This window comes from Eulemur rufifrons, chromosome 4, assembly GCF_041146395.1.
Source record: "Eulemur rufifrons isolate Redbay chromosome 4, OSU_ERuf_1, whole genome shotgun sequence".
Classification (NCBI taxonomy): Eukaryota; Metazoa; Chordata; class Mammalia; order Primates; family Lemuridae; genus Eulemur; species Eulemur rufifrons.
In genome coordinates, this window is record NC_090986.1 from 73,207,832 (window position 1) to 73,226,168 (window position 18,337).

Consider the following 18,337-nt stretch of genomic DNA (forward strand, 5'->3'; position numbering starts at 1 on the left):
CATTTCTAAATTTCTAAAAAAAACCCAAAAAAGACAACAAAAAATTTTTGATTTTATTTATTTATTTATTTATTTTTTTGGTGTCTCCTAAGAAAATCATACTACTGTTTAGAATGGCCTGGCAATTTTAACTAATTTAACATGTACCAGGACCATGTTTAGGTTGTATATCATTCAAAAACTGGAACATTAGTTCAAATTGGTAGAAACGTGAACTAGATTGCATGATCGTAGCATGTATTGGTTTAGATTTTAAAGATGGTAGTCTCTTCTTTTTGACTTTTGGAAGGCCTGATTTACAAAGAGGAAAAAAAATCAGCTCTTGGGTACCAAAATAGAAGGCTTTCCAGATCCTATTTCTGAATAGCTGAATAACGTTTCTGGGGCTTTTACGTCACATCTGTGCATCCAACAGCTGTTAGGTCATTCCTGCAACTCCAGCATTTGTTCATATTTTCAGATGTTCAACATTTTTCTGAGCAGATGTAAGTTTTTATTTTTTATTTCAAGAAAGCATGCCTTCTCGACTTGCAAAATGTAATTTCTGGTTTATTTGTTAGTAAATGAAAATATCAGATACGTTTTTAAAATCTACTTACGGTGGTTTAACTTCTTAGCCAAACTATGCGGAGAACAGCATAAACAACAGTGAGAACAGAGGGCTCCCTTAGCCTATAGGACAAGATTTACCGATTGCGTTGTTTTGAAGGCTCATGTTACTAAGACTTTGGGCTGTTTATTTGTACATCTTGTACATTATGAAGAAATCTAAGCCATTCTTGTTGATTGTCATCATCAGATTTCAAAAGTTATATAAGTGAAGATATTTGATACAATGATGAGTAGTCACAGTATATAAAATTGGTCAATGAAGTCAATTTGAAATGAGATATAATCCTTGTTAGCAGTTGCCTACATGTAAATCTCAACACTGTGATTAATGAGTAGTGAATTGATAGTATCTGCTGAGCACCTACTTTATTCAGAACATTCTTTCACTCACAAGTCATAGCAGAAGAGGAAAAAACATTAGAGGACACAGTCTTTTCTTTGTAATTAAATAAAAATCTAACCTGATACACAAAATAACCACCCTTGATGATACTTCTTAAAAAGTAACAAAATTTACCAAAAATAACAAATGAATGCTCTACAAACTGAGTTTTTAAATACCAGAAAAATAGAGAAGAAAACAAGCTCCCATCAGCAAGAATCACTTACAGAACTCCTCTCAGAGGAGAACTTTGGCTTGGCTGCCGAGGATGTAAGTGATGTGGACCGCTGCTCAGTGATGAGGTCCAAAGAGCAGGGAAGCCCAGCTCTTTGGTGCTACCACCTCTTAGTTGCACGGCTTCAGGCAAGATGCTTCACCAGTGGAATTTGATTTTCTCATCTATAAAATAGGGCTAATAATCATTTCTGAGTGAGTTTTAAATAAGATATTATATTTAAGAGAACAGTGATGACTCAGAGTAAGTGCTTAAAGAGTCAGCTTTTATTATTATTATCAGTATTCATTAATAGCAATCAGGGTTATCAAGTGTAGGGAATGCTGTGTAGAAAAGCACAGAGGGAGCCCAAGCCTGTCATGGAAATATTCACTCAGTTTTAAATCATAGAAATGTTATTTCTAGCAAATAGAATACACTAAATGTTATCTTAAACACACAATATTTAATGATGTCCATAAAGCTGATTGTGTGACTTTTAAATATTCCTAAAATCTAGAAATTATTCACATACATCCAGAATTATAAATGTGACTAGTCTGTGGCTGTTAACAGTATGTTTATAGTGAAAGAATGAGCTCATGTTCACTTGCATAAACGATGGAGGGTGTGACAACTTCTACTGAAAATGTGTTAATCCAGTTTTCCATTTAGAATGGTATATAGAAAGTTGTTTTTTTTATCATTTAAAAAATATCTGTGGGTATAAATGTGATTTAGAGAAACATACATCAAATATATAATCTCAGTATACTTGGGGGAATTTCCAGGTTCTGAAAAAATCATATAAATAGAGTTGGAAGGAGAGCCTAAAACATTGGGGTCCCCTTCAGAAGAACATCAAAGATGTGTGTTCCATGCCTTCTTTTCATGCTAGTTAGCTAATCTCTACCACATTACTCCGGGAAACCCTAATATTTTGACATCAGCACAAACCCCTGGAATCCTGGAGTGTGGCCTCCGAGGAGGAAGAAAAGAGCCCTGGAGTTGAAGTAGGACAGCCTTCAGCTCCTGGCTCCAGTATCCATTTTATGAGAATGCAGAGTCAGATCTATATTCTTGCATAAAATAGGTACCCCTAGACTTTGTGTAAAGACGACAGAAATAACATTTGCAAAAGTCACCAAACATACCTCCAGCTGCAATGTAGGTACTCAACAAGTTCTCTTTAATTCTAGCAGTAGCCAAAGGCTATGATCACCTTTGTTTTTGTTTTAAGCCTTTATTAGTGTGCTCTATGATTAGGGCTTTCCATATACAAACTCATTTAACATTTACAGTAACAGGCACCACAGTTACACAATTTTGTAGAGGAGGAAAGCAAGGCAGAGTGAGGTGAAATAACTTCTAAGAGCAGGCATTTAGCAAGCAGCTGAGAAGGGCTCTGAGCGTGGAAGGTGTCATTCCCCATCATGCTACAGAGCCTCGTCTGTATCAGAAACAGAGCAAGGCTACACAAGTTTGCATCTTGTCTCTCTTGGGGTTTTGTACAAATATTTAAGTTTTTGTACAGACTTACAAACATTGGGTTATGGAACTGAAGGAGCCTTAGAGCTCATCCTCAAGTCCAACCTCCTATTTTGCAAGTTTTTACTATGGACCAGAGGCGGTAAATAATTGACCCAACAAGGCAGTGATCTCGATAACAGTGAGGGAGCAGGTGCCCAGGTCTCCTAGTCAATGCTCTTTCCATTCCACTGTGCTATTTCTCTAGCTTTATAGGAGATAATTTAACTTATTGCTAAAATTACATTCATTGTTAAAAAAATTTTTTTGAGACATAATTTACATAAAATTCACCCTTATAAAATGTACACATCAATGGTTTTTAGTACACTCACAAAGTTGTGCAACCATCACCACTATCTAATTCCAGAACATTCACATCACTGCAAACGAAAACCCCCATGCTCTTTAGCAGTCACACCCTGTTTCTCCCTCCCCTCAGCCCTTGGCAACCACTAAGCTACTTTCTGTCCCTGTAAATTTGTCTGTTCTGAACGTTTTGTATAAATGGAATTATATAACAGGTGGCCTTTTTTGTCTGGCTTCTTTCACTTAGTATAATGTTTTCAGTGTTCATCCATGTTGTAGCATGTATCACTACTTCATTCCCTTTTATGACTGGAATAATAGTCCATTATATGGATATACCACATTTGCTTATCAGTTTATCAGTTGATAGACATTTGAGTTGTCTCCACTTTTTGGTTATTATGAGTAATGCTATGAGCATTCATGTACACATTTTTGTGTAAACATGTTTTCAATTTTCTTGGGTGGAATCTTTGAGTGGAATTGCTTGCTTATGTGGTAACTCTATGTCTAGCTTTTTGAAGAACTGCCAAACTGTTTTTCAAAGTGGCTGCACCATTTTACATTCTCGTCAGCAATGGTTCGAATTTCTCTACATTCTAGTCAATGCTTGTTACTGTCTAACTTTTTTATTATAACCTTCCTAGTGGTTGTGAAATGGTATCTCATTGTGGTTTTGATTTGCATATCCTTAATGACTAATGATGTTGAGTATTTTCCATGTGCATTTATATATATTCTTCAGGGAGATATATATTAAAATCCTCTGATCATTTTTAGACTTTTTTTTTTTTTGGTCTTTTTATTGTCGAGTTGTAATAGTTCTTCATATTTCAGGATACTAGATTCTTACCAGATGCATGATTTGCAAATATCTTCTCTCGAGTAGGTTGTCTTTTCTCTTCTTTGATGGTGTCCTTTAAAGCTCAAGTTTTTAATTTTAATGAAAGTCCAATTTATTTATGTTTTATTTGATTGCTTGTTGCTTTAGATGTCATTTCTAGGAAACCATTGCCTAATCCAAGATCAAGAAGTTATATATTTATGTTTTTTTCTAAGAGTTTTATATTTTTAACTCTTACATTTAGATCTTTGATTAATTTTGAGTTAATTTGTGTATATGGTGTGAGGTAAGGATCCAGCTTCATTCTTTTGCACATGGGTATCCAATTGTCCCAGCATCATTTGTTGAAAAGACTATTCTTTCTCCATGGAATTTTCTTGGCATCCTGTTGACACATTCATTCTTATATTAAAATAAATACCTATTCTCTATGAGTCAGAATGAGTGAATCAATTGTTAGTTTGTTGTATTGCTTTCCAAACTTATTGGACAATAACAATATCTCTATTGTCTCATCTATAAAATGAGAGTGATAACACTTTAGTATTGTTTAAAACATAAAATATTTTACTAAAGAAAGAGGCCCAGATCACGTGATCTCCCAATGGATTCCCAATTTTAAAGCTCTAATTGAAGCTGATGTTGGTGAAAGTCCTTTATGTCTAACCAACCTGGGTTCATATCTGACTCTATTACTTGTTAGTTTTGTTTCTTGGGCAAGTTAGTTCTTCATCTGGGAATTGGGTTATTATGTTGATTGAATAATGTATAAAATGTTTAACAAAATTACTGGTACTTATTCATTCATTTATTTATCCATCCATCCATTCATTCATTCTGGAAAAACTTAAATGCTTATAATATGCTAAAATAGTGAATTAAATAGACAAAGTCCCAGCTCTCATGGAGCTTACTTTGTGCTGGAGGATACAGACAATAAACTAATAAATCAATAAATATATAAAATAATGCCAAGTAGGGATAAGTGTATAAGAAGAAAAACCAAGCAGATTTAACAGAACAAGGAATGAATGTGGTGTTCTTTTAGCTAGAATAGTGAGAAAGACTTCTCAAGGAAGGTGAAATTTAAGAAGAGATCTAGATGAAAGGAGGAAATGAGCCTCTAGTTCAGAAGGATGGGTGTTTCAGGCAAAGAGAATGTGGAGAATTGACAGTTGGTGGGAAGAATGGAGGCAGGGCTGTTGCAGTAGGCAATAGGTGAGAGGATGGTGCTTGAACCAGGGGGTAATGAGACATGGTCTAATGAGAGTGTATTTGGAAGTCACACCATTAGGTGCTTGCTGGTGAGTTGGTTGTAGGACAAATCCTCAAGATTTGGTTTAAGAAGTTGGGTGAATGAAGATGCCATTCAATGAGATGGAGAAGAGCATGAGGAAGAGTGCTTTGAGTTGGACTGACACGGATTTCTGTTTGGGACATAGTAGACATCCAGGTGAAGACTGTAGACCACTAAGATATCAGTCTGGAATTCAGATCAGAGAGTAGGGCTGGCGATGGGATTTGGGGATTCATCAGGTTATATTTAGTGTTTATAGTCAGGAATGGATGAGATCACCTAGTCAAGGAGTGCATACAGAGAAGAGAGGAGAGCAAGGAATGAGCCCTGAGGCCCTACAGCCTCAGATATCAGCAAGGGAAGAATCTCACAATGGACACTGAGGTGGCAGGAAAATCAGAAAAGCATGATTTACCAGAAGGTGAGTAAAGAAAGAATTTCAGGGAGAAGAGACTGATCACAAGTGTCAAAAACTTCTGAGAGGTCAAGAAAGGAAGAGATCAATAAATTATCATTCGATTGGCAAGATAGAGATCCCTGGTGGTCTTGATGAACACAGTTGCACTGGGGTGGTGGAGACAAAGGCCCGAGGAAGTGGGTTTGTAATAGAGAGGGAGGTGAAGAAATGAATGCGGTAGATAAGTCCTATGTAGGTTCTGTAGTACATGCTCAGTAAATATTATTAAAGCATATAATATGAGATCCAATTCAGAGGCCGCACAACAGATTGGAAAGAGCACAAGCTTTGGGTTCAGACAAACTTGAGTTTACCTCCCAGCAATATCACCTTACTTGCTGTGTGACTTTAGGCAAATTACTTCCTAAGTCTCTGGGCTTTATTTTTCCACATCTATGAAACAGAAATTATAATACCAATCACACAACATTGCCATGAAGATTATAGATAATGAATAACCCATCCTGGGACTGCTTCTGGCACACAATAGTCACATTGTAAATTGTAAATCTTATATTGCTAATTTATTTTTATTTACCAATCAGGACCAGAATTGCTTATTTCTACATTGCTTGTTGTAGACAAATCCATAGGCTTTGTAACCAGATGACAGGGAAAACTTCACAAAAGAGGAAGTGTCACGTCTGTGTTTTGATGGCTGATTGGAAGCTTTCTTGGTAAAGAAGATGTGAAGGCATATTTCTCATAGGAAAAACCCTATGTAGGAGACCGTAAAGAGAGAGCAACCTAATCTTCTCTTAGTCCCTCCAGGCAGTAAGAGGAGATTAGATTAGAGAAGAAGGCTGAAGGTAGAACACGAAGACACTTATTACCTACAGTAAATGTGATCTTTATATAATCTTTAACAGATAAATTTAACATCATGCCAGTTATTTCTATTTCATGATCAGAGCCCAATTCTTCCATAGGTCTGAGTTTTAAAGCAGCCACACTTACTAGCTAGAAGAACCACCTAGTAAATAGAATGCAAGACAACCCGACAGCCCCTGGCATGCACTTTAAGGGTAAATTTACAAGCATTTGAGAGCATCAACCACTGTTCCCAAAATGCTCGTTCCTGGATGGCAGTCTGATAAAACTCATGATTTCACATGGAAAATATTATATCGTATTTCCAACTGACAGTTTTTTTTTTATAATGAGATTTTGGCCTTTCTACTTTTTGATGTTTAAGATGTCAGTTGTTTTAATGAAATGATGGTGGTGGTGTTGAATACCTTGACCTAGCAACTTTCTTTTGAAATTATTCCCATCTATAAAATCCCAAAGTCTGGGATCATCTGTTTCAAGGTGCACTAACCCTGAAGTCTATAAACACTGGTTCACTCAATTATGAAGGCATCACAAACAGTTTCTAATTACAATTGCTGTTAGTAGATGATAGCTCTGCCAACCATGGGTCTTTAAAATCTTCTCATTCTGGAGGCAGCCATCCGAAAGTCCCTAAAGGAAATTTCTGTATCCATACAAGATGTGAGATCTGGTATACGCAAATCAATTCACAGCTGTGCTATTTAATTTTAACTCCCAACCTTTATTGAAAGAGGTTGACCAGATGCTCAGATCAGATCATACTGAATATTCATTTGCACAAATCCTTCTCACTCCGCTCAGTGGAAGAATTTGATGAATTGGATGAAGTAGAAAAGTGAGATTTTGCCAGAAGCTTTCATGTGTTAGATCAAATGTCTATAGTTTTTACTTCACATTTGTGTTACAAAGACAGGCATCCAAGGGGAACTGCTCATTTCAGTTTACATCAGTGAAGATGAGCATATGTCTGTTCCTTGATAAAATATTTTAGAAAGTAATTTTATGTTGTTTCTCCCCAAAGATGTTATAAAGGACACACATCCAGATCTTATGTATATTGTAACTATCAATGAAAAGGAGAGCTCTCCTAAATGTAAAAAAAAGCCTGTGTCATTTGTTTTAGCTCTGTCTCATTCTATAACCTAAATAATTCTTAGTCAACCACATACAGTCTCCATAGAGTATATTACCAGGTACTGTGATTATAGAAGACATAACTTCTGGTGGCTAGAATTTGATTAATAGACAATAGATAGGTGGAATAAATCACCAATGCAAGCTAGTACTGGGGAAGGATACCAACTTTGGTGTCCTGACAGACCTGGGTTTGAATTCTGGCTCTACCACTTAATTTTCTGATCCTCTTTTTGTCTGTAGCATAGGGATAATGATGCTGATCCCGATAGATACTCAGTTGTATTACTGGTTTTTGTAAGAATTAAATAAGACACTGTATTCATTCACTTATCAAATATTTATGAAATGTCTACTACATGCATATACAAAAATACTTAGCAAAGAACTTGGAATATGGTACTTAGTCACAGTTGCAATTATTATATTTCAACTTCCATTCTGTGTCGTAAATCAGATAACTGGCCTTCTGCTATAGTCTCTTATGCCAAATTCCCTGTCTTGGTAACACATCTACATATTTCTCCATTCCCATGACATTCCCATGACCATGAGCTGGAGTCCCACTCCAAATCACTGTTGGGGCCCAGGAGTAACCGTTGACCCTTGCCTGCCATGTCTGTTGCCCTTGGGTTCTGCCCAAAGTGGAGTTTCTCTGGTGCCACTGTGTGTGCTGGACTCATGTGTACCTGTCCAAATCTCTCAGCTTGGGCTCAGCCCAACATTTACTACAATTAGATTTTCCCTTATCTCATTCCCTGGAAAGGGGCATCCCTCCAGGTGTCTGCCCTACCGGTGTTCCTCCTCCTGTCACGGTCAACTGTGTCACATCTAACCCTCCGGATTGAGACACTGATGGTGGGGCTGACTGACAGATAGCAGTCACCACGTGGCCACAGCAACATGAGGAAAAGGATTAAAGTACGTCACTATAATATCAAAATATAATTATAGAAAAGACAGATTGGCCCAAAGAAAGTTGAAGAGCACTTCAGGGGGATGCAAAATGGTATCTGTAAATGCTCAGGAAAAGAAAATAATGAGTTGCTTTGCTAGGCTAAAGGAAAAGATTTCAAGTAAGATCAAGTAGCTAGGAAGTCAGTCAATTAAGGAGAATTTAATGATTGCCCTAGAGTAAGAAGGCTTGCATTAGGCTAGTCTTGGCTCTGTCACGTAGTAAGTGTGATCTTGGTCATTTCTAATCTCTCGACCTCAGTTTCAATACTAATATAATAAAGAGGAGGAGGGGAACTGTGTTACATGACAGCCAATAAAAACAAAGTCAGCTTGGGGTTCTATGGGAGTACCATGGACAGCCAACAAATTAGAGGAAGGTGGAGTTTGGACAAGTAGATTGTGGAATGCCCTCCAGAAGAGAGGACTCACAGGATAAATTTTTCAGTGTAAGTAGACATTCCTCAGAGGGGGGAGGAAGGGAAGTTGCTTTGGCAAGGGTCAGCGGCATGTGCAAAGACATTAAGGCATGAAAGCATAGCAAGTGGGAAGTGAAGGGTCTGGAAGTGGACTGTTGATCCCAAATCAGGGTGCCTGAAGGATGTACAAATGGAAAACTTCAATGGGATTGGTGGCTTCTACTTACTGGATTCATGCAAATTTTTAATTAATAAAGCACACATTTATTCATGTTACATAGTAATGAAATTTCCCCACGGGTAGCACATTTTTTATCCGAAGTACCTTGTTTTCTAAAAACAGATATCTAAAGCAATGCTCTTGTGATACATTTTTAAAAAATATTTTTCCCAACAATACCATTTTAAATTATACTTATTTTTACTGGATGCTTATACAATTCCTATTTATGTATGCTCCCAAGTAATCTACAGTGTTTTGAAAGTATCCAACAGCAAAATTGGCCATTTTAAGCAGAGATTAAAAGTAAATTATGAGCTTGGATTCAGAACTTCTATTCTACTAACTGTGATCCAAACACTCTGAAACTCACTACAATTAGCTTAGAATTGTTATTACTTAGGGAGAAAGTTATTAGTTAGGAAGAGACTTTGAATAGAACCTGAATAAATCTGGCTCAACCAATGGATTGCTCTTCATGGAATTTTTGTTATTTATAATTGCAAATTTGGTGTTACTTTGATCTGACTGAGATGTTCCAAAATAAAATTTGTCTGAGTCCCACAACAGGTATTCACAGAATTATCCAGCAGAGATTTTGTTTGTTTTGATCTGCTGAGGAAAGCCGTGTTGCCACATGTCTGCTCAAATAAATTAACACCACCATCTAAACTGACTCATTTGGAAGGAACAAGTCCACATAGCAAAAAGTATAACATATATCAGAAAGTATTTATGCACAAAACATTAAGAACTGATAGGTTTTTCATTTTCGCCTTGTTTTAATGACACCATCTTTTGACCTTTATCTGCATCCTAAGTCAAGCACAAATGCCGGAATGTAGAGCCTTGAAAAATGAGAGGATGGGGTGGGAAGCTGGGGGAAGAGGCAGGGGGCGGAGGAAGAGGAGGAGCAGGAAAGGCATGTTTTAGTTTCTCAAGATAGGAGTTCAGGCACAAAATGCCCCTGACAAGGAAATTTCAACTTGAAAGACTGTCTTCCCCAGCTAGGTGGCATCTAGAACCTAGGATTGCCATTCAGAGAAAAGGAAAAAGGGGAGAAAAAGGAGCATAGTGTTTTCTTCTTAGGGCAAAATGGCTTGTTTCTCTTTAATAAATCCATAGGCCTAAATATGGAACCTTGGATTTTATAGCCAAAGCAAAGGAAGACATCGGATAAGCAGCAAAAATGTTTGTTGATTAGACATTATTGCAGCTTTTATGTATATTTTGTAAAACAAAACATGGTTATTTCATGAAATGCTTCAAACATAGCTTTCTAAAGGAAAACAACCATTTGTTCTGATAGGAACTGCATATTCAAGAGTGGACAAATCATATAGCATTGTTTTTTTTTTTTCCTCCTAGAGATAGCATTAAGTGTTTTTCAGGGATTGAAAGAGTCACACCTCCTCTTTTCCTTTAACTGGAACTTTATGAGATAATCTGCATGTGAAAAAGCATAGTGTCTTTCGTCTTTTGTCTTTTGCCTATGAAGTTGTTCTCATCTATATTGAGGACAGGACTTGACCCTGGGTGGTCTCCTCTCCCCACTGGCTTCCTGCTCTCTCTGAACCTGCCATGTGCTCTTGAACCTCTGAGCCTCTGTCATTCCATCCCAGAGCCTAAAAGGAGTCCACTAAATATTTTTTTGAGTAAATGAGCAGAGAAATGAATAACTTCAGACTCTAAGTGATTAAACATTTAAATAAGATTACAACTAAAATTTACAGTTTACAAACCACTTTTAATTATCTGATTTATACTCAAAATCATGGTATGAAGTATGAGATAAATATCTCCTATTTCCATTTCACAAATAAGCAGCTCAGAAACAGCAGCTCAGAGAGGTTAAGCAGGCTTCCCAAGAATACAGCTGATGGAGTTAGTGAGTTGAGATTTAAACCCAGTTCTTCCCTAAAGTCTATAAGTTATGCACGGCATAACAACATTTTGCTCAACAAAGGACCACATATACCATGGTGGTTCCATAAGAGTGTAATGGAGCTTCCCTATGTACAAGTGTACCATTTTTTTATCTTTTATACTATATTTTAATTTTACTTTTTCTCTGTCTAGATAAACAAATACCACTGTGTTACAGTTGCCTGCAGTATTCTGTATTCAATAACATGCTGTACAGGTGTGTAGCCTAGGAACAATAGGCCATACCATATAGCTTAGGTGTGTAGTAGTTTGTACCATCTAGGTTCCTGTAAGTACAAGCAATGTTCGCACAATGACAAAATCGCTTAACGGCGCATTTCTCAGAACATCTCCTCATCATTAAGCAACACATGACTATACTTTCTTCGACATCCTGCTGCCTCTGAGAAGTATTATACACAATGAGTTAGAAGGTGAAAAGATTATATCTAATATATTGCATTTTATTCAAGGTGAAATAAGAAAGCCGTCTATTTTCAAAAAGTTCAGAATATTAATGCTATTTCATGAATGCACACATTCATTTGGTTTGTTATTCTTTATAATGAAAGAAGAAGAACCAGCAATGCAAGTTTAATATCACAAGAGAGTTGGCAGTATTTTATTAACCTGACCTGTTAGGTTGCCTTCAGTGAAATAATTACTACTATTTATCAGTCTGTGCACATGTCCTGAATTACAGCCTAGAAACTTGTAACTTTCACCTATACACAAGGAGGCTGGAGGGTGCAAAGCATTCTATTGTAATCCTGGGGAAATATTTTTAAAAATATATTTCCCTTTTGCAATCCCATCATGTTTTATTTTCCTGCAATCTTATCTTTAACTCATTTATACCTGGAAGAACCACCAGCATCTTTGTTAGCAAAAGGGGAATTGGAGCCACCAATACCTCCAGGAAGGTGTCAGTAACGTCGTCTCCCAAGAATTAAGTGAGCAGCAGCTGCCTGCTGCCATCTAGACTTGTAGTTGGAAAGAGTTCAGTGTGATCCTATATTCCTAACTGTCCAAGACTGGGAAAGGGAAGGCCTTTGCAAGTCTGTATTTTCTCTCTATATACCTCCCCTTCCCCTCCTTAGGGTATCATAATGTCAATAGACTCTACATGAAGGTTATAAAAAATGAATTAGAGGTGGATTATTTGTAGTACTTGTCAATTTCTAGAAATGCGATTCTGTAAGGAGGAAAAATATACAGAACAGGCTGGCGAGGGCTTAAGGACGTGTATTATTCCCATCTCCAATCCCCCTCTTGGAGGGAAACCTTTTACTCAGAAGAGACTTCCTGTCCCACCCATTCCAGTGTGGCATATCTCCTTATGGCCATCTTTTCTGCCACTATTTGCAGTCTAAGAAACATTGCAAACTATAGCAAAACTGTGACAGATGTCCTGAGTGGGAATAGGAAATCTGAAACACAGGGCAGTTGTTACAGATTGCCACAGGTGACCTGTCAGTGCTTTCTAAGGGTCCTTGTTCAGTGTACAGTATTTGAATAAAAGAACAGCTGAATACAGCAGAATATAGCTGTTTTCTCCTGTTCTTCTCCTCGTTGCTCATGTTCTGCTTCAGTGGCTCACTCTGTGGTTTGTAAATGTTATCATTGCACCAGCTTCTTTCCCCTGCCTTCTCTCAAGCTTTACCTGCACCCCGAGACTTTAGCTGGTCAGGTGTCTCCTTGCAGAGAGCTGAGGACTGACCCTCAACTCCAGTTTTCACTGTCACCTCTATTGCGCAGACTCTGACTTCCCTACCTCCAGCTCTGCCGCTTCCTCTAGGCCCCAGATATATCTCCTGAACCCACAACTCTTAAATTTCACTTCAAACTCATTAGCAGTTCAGAGAAGGAAAAGTGAATGTATTCTCCCAGAAGGTGTCATGGAGGAGGCAGGGCTTGAATTCACTGTAATGTTTGGATCTTCTCTATCAAAACTGCCCAGGTAGAGCTTTTATAGTAAGAAAATGTATTGACTTCTTGGAATACACATGCAGCTTTCTCGTTAAATCTAAATTGCTCATCTGAGATCAGTATTAAGTCCACAGAGAGCTGTGCTTGTTAGAGATTCACAGATTAAGTACGTCATGAAAGAGGTTGGTAAGAGGCAAAGTGACTCTCAGATTCACCGGGGCTCTTGGTGACCTCAGAGCTCAGAAGAGACTCTTTGCGCACTTACTGTGCACAGCGATCAGGCACCTATGGGAGGAAATGGGCATTCCCAAGAGAGTAATTATGGTTTGGGAAGACATTTGATTGAAAAGTAGAAAAAGAAAATAAACAAGTTTCTAATGAGGTTCAAATTTAACTCCTGGAAGAAATGCATGTATGCATGTTGACATGTGCTTTTTCAACACTTAAAAAAATATACCATAAACTCTATTCCGGTGTCCATTTCAGGCGTGTTGACCTCAGCACAGTCTTCTGCTCTGTTTTCTCCACACACTGTCTGTGTGTTACTTATGTGTACAGGAACATTTCAGTTAGAAGAAATAGTCAAAGGAAGAAATAAGCAACAGCTAATTGGGAATAGAGTAGTTCTAGAACCACAGTGATGAGCGTTTTCAGAGGAGAGGGCCATGATTCATTGTTCTTTTTCTAGGGACTACCAATTGTGTGGTTTTGCCAGGTCTCTTGAAGCAAATGCTACTATAAAGCTCTGTGCCAAGCAGGTCTCTTGTCTTTCCAAATACAGCCCCTTTGTGTTAAAGGCCAGGAAGTCCAATGATGGAATGAAACAATGGAAATCTGCCCAGAAACTTTTGTAAATAATGATCCTTTTGATAAAAACTGATTAGTAAGGAAAAGTCACAATTGCTCTTTTACCAGTAATTGTTTAAAATATTTGATTACAAACAATATGTGGTAGTTTGTGACCAAGAAGATTCACATTTTTATGTGTGCTTCCCAAAGTGGGAAGCTATGGGTATAGGATAAGCACAGAAGGATTAACATAGAATCTGAGCCCTTCATGCATATTCCAGACTTTGTAGATACAGGGTCTACCTCTAAGATGCAGACAGAGGGAAGTATGCTATCCTTCAAACTGGATCTAAGCCTCCCAAATTCCTTACTGTTCATCCTCCACAAGGATGGTGAGAACTGCCTTCAGGTTTCCATAGAACTTTGCATTTTAATATATCATAACACTTACAGAAGGTATTAGATTTGCTTTTACTTGTTGGCTATCCATGCAGGGAGGGTCTATGTCCTTTGTTCTTTATGGACAGTATTTAGTATGGTTCATGGCACACAGTAGGTACTCACTAATAATACGTAAATAGTTGTCAAATTAATTGGTAAAACATGTATAATCAACATGGATATGTTTTGTCAATGGGGACATTCATTGCTGATTTGCTATCCAGTCTATGAGGTAAATTTTGCATTTTTGATTAAGATGGTATATGTTTATTCTGTGCAAGGTGTTCTGCTAGTCACTATGGAGGACACAGAGGTGTAAAAGCTATGAGACAACACCTAACCCTAGTTTTACCCCAGGCTTATGTGTAACATACCTCCTTAACTCACTCTGAATCTTCATCTATCAAGTCCTTGAGGCTTAGTGACTGGGATAAAGTAGGCACTCATAAATGTCTGGTGAAGGAATAGAGAAATGAACCTACGTGGTACCTGTGGTCAATTTGACATCAAAAGCTTGGGACTAATAGCTTATCAGTACACTAACAAAATCCTCCAAGCTCACAAGGCTGTTTTTCCAGCCTGTTGTGGTCAGTGTTCTCAGTTGAACTGCAATATAAGATCCCTGAGATGGGTATTAACTGTACTGATTTTGTTCACCATTGCATTCTCGATCTCAAATACGTAGTAGATGATCACTAAATATTTTCCAGATGAATGAAGCTTTTGAGATTCCCTTTTTATATCTGTAGAGGAGATGCTAGAAGGAAACAAATATCTATGATGGAAAACACAGAGTCAAAGAGAAATAAAATAAAATGTTTTAGGGGGTTTACTTGTGGTCAAGACAATGTCCTATTGTGGGAGTATAATATTCTTATAAATAAAATTTATAAATTTTAATAATTGTAATATTATTTTTGATAAGTCTTAAAGAGACAGGTAGAATTTCAATAGGTATAGATATTGGAGAGGGCATTTGCTTATACTTTTTTAAAAAACTCATACTTTAAAGTTATAGAATTCCTTAATTCAGAGAGGTGGAGTTTAAAAATTACACAGAATTCTTATCTTTATGTCTGTAGGGAAAATCAAATATTTTTAAAGTTAATTTTTTTTATCCCATGGAATGTTGACATATGTTTCTTTTTAAGATTTAAAAGGGAGGGGCTTCAGAATTTAATTATATGAGATTAATGTTAAGCATGAAAACACATTCCTGGAAGAGTTTAAACTATTTTGGCACCTGAAAATAGACTTTAGTTCGTTTAAATGTTGATAAGATCTTTAATAAAAATAATTTTACTTTTAGTGATAAATCACATTTGAAATATGATGTAAATGAAATAGAAACAATCAAAGCAATACCTAAAACATTCACCTACCCACGTGGTTCAGTAGCAGGATCAAAATCCTCAGAATTAAGGGCCCTGAGCCTGCGTCATGTCTGTAGTTAGCAGATTTCACAACCTGGGAAAGTCCACACACTCATCTTCCTTGGTGGTGAAAAGAGGGCTTACACTAGAACATCGCCTCTCAAACCTCACTGTGCCCTCAAGTCACCTGCAAATCATGTTAAAATGCAAGTTCTGATTGAGCAGGTCTAGGGCCAAGTCTGGGAATCTGCATTTGCAATAAGGCTTCTGGGGACGCCAGGCTGCTGGCTGTTGATAACATTTTGAGCAACAAAAGATGTGAAATCTTTTGAAGTTTCTGAAGTCCCAGGGTCCTAGGTCAGGTTTCCAGGGTTCTAGTGTGAAGACTTTGTCATCAGACATCAGCTGGGATGATGGTTCAAGTACAGAAGGCGTCTAGGAGTCCTTCACACTGAATGGGCCCAGTGCTCTTCACTCCTTCAAAGGTGCAGTCTCCCTGGATGTCTGTGGTGTTCAGTGTCCTCTCTTCATTCCTCCCTGTGTAGGGGCCAGAGCATATTGGTATTCAAATTCCAGGACATAATAGAGTATGACTTGTGTGACTTCAGGCTCTTTTAGGAATCTGGCCAGTAGTTATTGCATTATCTGTCAATCTAAACTCTAATAATTTATCAAGACCTACTATGTGTCAGAGACTCTCTATACAACGCAAGGTATGTATCATTGTCATTTACTTTGCACATGAGGACACCGAAGCTAAGAGAGAGAAAGTGAAGTGTAGGGTCACCCAGCCAGTAAGAGGAGCCAGGATTTCAATCCAAGTCTCACCGGCTGCCAGCCTCTGCTCTTTCTACTATAGCACACTGGCTCTCAGAGGGGCCCTGGGCTGGATCAAGAGGGAGGTTGAAAGGGGCACATCACATATTGTGGATTTCAAGAAATTTTTAATGTAAAAGCAGTAAGAAATGACAAAAAAGCAACACAGAATGAAAGGCCCAATGACTCTGCTAGAAATAAGTCTCGTGGGAGTGCAGAGGAGGGAGGAGGTGGTTTTTGCAGGAAGGGTTGGGAAGGCATCCCAGAGAAGGGAGCCTCTGAGTCAGGTCTTGAAAAATGAGTAGGGATTGAGGGAGTGAGAGGAGAGCTTCATAGGCAATGGGGACGGGGTGGAATCACTTTCCTTCCACACATGAATGATTTCAAAGGTTTTTAAGACAAAACAGGGAGGCTACCAGGACAGGCCTTTAATGCCAGACTGAAGAATTTGGACTTTATCTTTTTTGTGTTTGTTTTTGAGACAAGGTCTTGCTCTGTCACCCAGGCTGGAGTGCAGTGGTGTGATCATAGGTCACTGCAGCCTCTAATTCCTGGGCTCAAGTGATTCTCCCACCCTAGCCTCCCATGTAGCTGGGACTATACCTGGCTAATTTTTTTTTAATTTAATTAAAGATGGGGTCTCACTACATTGCCCAGGCTGGTTTTGAACTCCTAGCTTCAAGCCATCCTCCCACCTTGGCCTCCCAAAGTGTTGAGATTACAGGTGTGAGCCACTGCACCTGGCTTTATCCTTTTTTCAGTGGGAGAATCTCTTAATGCTTTTAAATAATAAATCAGAACTATATTGTAAAAGGAACAATATATCAGAACTATAGGAGATTAATCTGACAAACACATATGTGAACAACTAGAGCAGGAGGATGGGAGGTTAGTTTCTTCATCTGTAAGATGAGGAAAAAAATAGTAACTACCTCATAGGCCTGTTTTTAGAATTAGGTGAGATTTGTATGTAAAGCACTTAGAATGGTGCCTGACACAGGTGTTCAAAAAACATGAGCCATCACTACTTCAGTTCTCTAGTCATGAGGGTTTCTGAGCCCAAATTCTGCATTGATTTACGTGTAGCAAGTATTATAGTCAATTCTTCACTTTTAGAGCCTCTGAGCGTAGTATCAGGCATATGGAAGGTACTCACTGTGCGGTAGTGTTGCCGGTGTTGTCATTGTTTCCCTCTTCTCCTCTTCCTCTGCCTAGGTGCATTTGTGTCACCTTTCCTCTGTCCTTAATTACCATCAGAGCAGCACAATGACTCTTTTCTGGCTTAAGATTGCTTTGTTGCTTGTATGGGTCTTTCCTCCTTTAATGCTACTCCAATTATTACACGAGAAGTTTTCCTGAGCAGGCTCTCTGCCTGTAGGCGCAAGTACGAAGGAAGGGCTTTAATTCCGAAAACAATTTAAAAAGAAATGAATGAGTTCAGGTTTTCTAAGAAAAAGAAACTGAAAGTGGGAATTCCCTGCAGAAGAACTTGGGAAAGGCATTTGATATGTATCAGCAGCTGTGAGTTTTCATAGGATAGTCCCCCTCTATACACTTCAGTCCAGGTTTCCTAAGAAAAAGAAACTGAAAGTGGGAATTCCCTGCAGAAGAACTTGACTGGGAAAGGCATTTGATACGTATTAGCAGCTTTGAGTTTTCATAGGTTAGTCCCCTTTTATAAACTTAACAGTGTGAAGTAAAAGGCACATTAGGCATCATTAGTTAGAGCAGAGTCAAATCCAGAAGATGAGAGAGAGAAGAGAAGAGACTAAATGGGGGAGCAGGGATAAGTAACCTTCGGGGCACTAGGTCCCCATGCTTCATCCACACTGGGTAGTCAGATGCCCTTGTGCAAGTCAC

General features: G+C 38.1%; 1 protein-coding gene across 1 annotated transcript in view; it reads left to right on the plus strand.

The window, feature by feature from the left end:
• The window catches only part of STARD13 (StAR related lipid transfer domain containing 13), a 218,140-nt gene that overhangs the window by 21,064 nt on the left and 178,739 nt on the right, over positions 1 to 18,337 (plus strand). The window lies entirely within an intron of this gene.